Source organism: Arachis ipaensis, chromosome B10 (genome assembly GCF_000816755.2).
Source record: "Arachis ipaensis cultivar K30076 chromosome B10, Araip1.1, whole genome shotgun sequence".
Classification (NCBI taxonomy): domain Eukaryota; kingdom Viridiplantae; phylum Streptophyta; class Magnoliopsida; order Fabales; family Fabaceae; genus Arachis; species Arachis ipaensis.
In genome coordinates, this window is record NC_029794.2 from 60609701 (window position 1) to 60613423 (window position 3723).

Sequence of the window (3723 nt, forward strand, 5' to 3'; positions counted from 1 at the left end):
TTTAGAGTGGTTAATATTTTTTAATATTTTAGTTAACAATAATTTATATTTTTAAAAATTTTTTAATTAGTATTTTTTAGAATATATTCTTTTTAAGAAATTATTTAATTTCCTAATTTGTTTGTGGCCAATACATATATTAATTATAAATTTATAATCACAAATTATACTACTTTAAATTAAATTACTTATATAATGGTAATTTCATTTATTGTTATAAATGCTAAATTGAATAAGTCATAATTACTTTTAATTTTGAATTAAATGAGAATAAAACTAGATATTATCTTTTTGGGCTTTAGATACTACTTTTATTTGGGCCTTAGCGTTTCTTGGGTGTCATGTTCAAATATAAATAGTAACTTCAGGATTTTGGTCCCCAATATACTAAAGCCGCCTCAACAACTTTTTTCTCATCAGAAAAGTTGCAATTCAGCCCGCATATTAGGGATACAAAAGGTTTTGGTTGAGGAAGACTAGACAAGTCTTCCATTAATTTCTAATTTCTAATTTCTATGAGTAAAGGTATGTGTTTTGAAGGTTACCTGTAACGTTGATTTGGGTCTGGACGTGAGGTCCAGATTCCTTGTGGGGCAACGTCTGACTTGTTCTCGTACCAAAGTGCCGTCGTCCGAATTCCTCGTGATGAGGTGTGATTGGTACTTGCAAGAGACTCCAATGCTTAAGTTAGCAAGGGTTTTAGGCAGGTTTTTAGTAGATTCGGACGTGTATATACCTGAGGAGTATCAGTGTATTTATAGTAAAGTTGTTAACCACCTTTGTAGGAGTAGTTCCACCTTTATTGGTGGATATCTATTCCCTTTATCTCGGGAGCTTGTTAAGATCTATCTTTTAAGAAAACAGAGATATTAGGAGAGATTCGGGGAGGTAGTTACTTGTAACCGCTTATCCGATCTCTTTCACCGTTTTCCATTTTTTCAAGATTTTCTTTATCTCGATTTGTTTTGAAGAGTTTTTTGGCAAAGAAGATCATCCGAGATTTGCTATTTGACGTGCCCCTCCTTTTTTCGAATCTCCTCAAGGTTGGTGTGTTTTTTACTTTTTCTAGTAATCTTGTACACTGTTGTTGTGCAACTTTTTTAAATGGTCCCTGAATAGTAGTATTGACACCGGGGTTTTACTTTTTTTTTTTTTTGTTGACACTTGTGTTTTAAGATTGGGTTGTTTAACTGTTGTTGCTTTGTATATTGCTAAAAAAAATCCTTTTCCTTTTGAATCGTTTTTACTAATTGAGATTACTGTTGAATGTTTGCCTGCATTTCTGAAAATCTTTAGGGATTGTAGCCGTTTGTGAATGTTGAATGTATTTGGATTGCCCCCAATGGTGTCGCTGCCGGTAGTATAGGAGGGACGCCATTTTTCTGCTTTCTGTTCTAAAAAGATTTTCTTGAAATCGCGTTTTGTATTTTGTTGCTTTTGTCCGACTTCTTTTTACTGTGGTTGATCTCTATAGTGATGACTTATTTATTTTGTTTTTGTAGGTGTAGCTTTTATGTCTCGGTCTATAATTGTCAACATGTCATCAAAGGTCCCACCTTCTTTGTTATCTTAGGTAGATAGTAATGTCTTTCTTCCTGTTCTTGTAGTTGACCAAGAGTACGTTGATGAATTCTGTAGACACCATAGAATATGTGAAAGTCAGGAGGATGAGTAGATGTATGAGTTAGTAGTGTCAGATCCTGAGGAGAGAGTGTGTTTTCCTCCTTTAGACAACTCGGAACGCCCTTTTTCTATGCATATGATTACTTCTTTAAAAAATTAGGCATTAAACTTGCTTTTTCTGACTTTGAGACGAACATCCCCTGGACTTGTAATGTCGCTCCAACCCAGCTTCACCCGAATTCTTGGGCTTTCCTCAAAATATACCAACTTCTGTGTTAGGAGCTCGATGTCTGACATTCTCTCAATGTCTTTTTTCACCTTTTTGTCTTGACCAAACCCGGGTCTTCGAAAGGGAAGTCGTCTTGGTTTTACTTTCGTGCTGTTCAAGGTGGGAAGGTCTTTTCCATTTTTGAAGAATCATTTAATGACTTCAAAAACTATTTCTTCAAAAATTATTTCTTCAAAGTCCGAGCTGTAGAGGGTGTCTGACTTTTCTATTTGGATGAGAATGATGAACCTTCCTTTCCACTACATTGGCAAGAAAAATCCGTGATTAGCCAAGTAGAGTGTAGATACCCTAGATGAGCTTGAAAAGTGTATGTTAGACGTGTTGGAAGAGTGTTGGGGCCAGGCTCCTCACTTGGATACTAAAAAGTTCTTAGGGGAACCCAGTTTGCTTCGATTCGAGCTAGGTAGCTTCCCGACCTTTAGCTTTATGATTTTTGGTTGTAATTTGTTTTAACTAAGGTGCCTTTTATTTTTATTTTGCAGAGACCATGGCTCCAAAATTTGCAGCGATGAAGCAACTACGCCAAACTTGAAAAACTATAGTGGCCCGTGCTATTCCAGAAAAAGAAGTCGGGGAGCTTCCATCCGACCTTCACTGAAGAATTCAGACATGGGTTCCTCAGCTCAAAAGAAGATCATTTTGTTTGGGTGATTCCTGACTCTCCTCTAGAGAGTGCAGTTGTCCCACCTTCTCCTTGATCTTCAAAGCAACCTCTCAAAAAGCAAAAAACCATTGAAGAAGGGAGTAGTATATATGATAAAGGTTTTGACGGGTTGGCCTGGAGTGAAAAAAATATTCTTCCTCACATCCGCATCAGTATGGATGGCGTGGCTATTCAGAGCCACCTCCAACTTATGGCCCTAAACGAGATTTGGATAGCGGGAGTTGTGCTTCTTTGGCCAAAGAGTTGAAAAAGGCTCGCATTAGTGCTAGCCAAAGCTCTCTTGAGGCTATCCAAGCTGAAGTAGAGAGGCTTAAGGAGATCAAGAGGGAGTTGGAGGAGGAGAAGGCTAGACTGGCGTCCGATTTGGAGAAGGCCAGGTCTCAGGTAAAGAAGGCAGAGGCAACCGTGACTATGGCAGAGGGGGTGAAGAAAAGAGCTGAGGAGAGCTACACCAGAGTGTAAAGGGAGCAACTTGACCTTCAAGAGGAGTTGGAGAAGGCAAAAGAGAGGTACGCCACACTTGAAGAGTCCGTTGTCGAGGTAATGGACGAAATGTTTAACAATCCGAAGGCTTAAGTCCAAGTCCTTGCCCCTGGGGTCAATCTCTCCCTATTTAGCGAAGGCAACATAGTAGTTGATAGGAAGATCGTCCCCGCCCCTGAAGATGATGAAGAGCCTTTACCCTAGCCAAAATCTTCAAGTACTAAGGTCAGGCAAAGTTCATAGGCTCCTGACTTTCTCCCCGAGGTAGTCAATACCGAGCTCCCTCCTTTGCCTCCTGGTGCTATCCCGGTCATGCCGGTTTCTATTCATCCTCTGACTCCTCCTGCCCAAGGTCAGAACGTAGTGACTGGGAAGGATCTTAATCCTTTACTTGGCCCTCAGTAGTTCTACTTTTAACTTTTTAGATGACCCGGCTTGTGGGTGTTTTTGATGGACACCTTTATTTTGTAATAGCTTAGTAGTTTTTTGAACACTTTTACTTTATAACAGTTGTGGTTTTAACAACTTTTTTTGTAGTCTTGTTCAAATAATTTTGAAGTTTAAAGAGCCTTTCTACTACTTACATAATGAAGCCAGGCCTTTTCGGAATTCAGCCTTTATACAATTGCTTAGTTTGGTGTTTATGTTTTAGCAACTTTTTCAA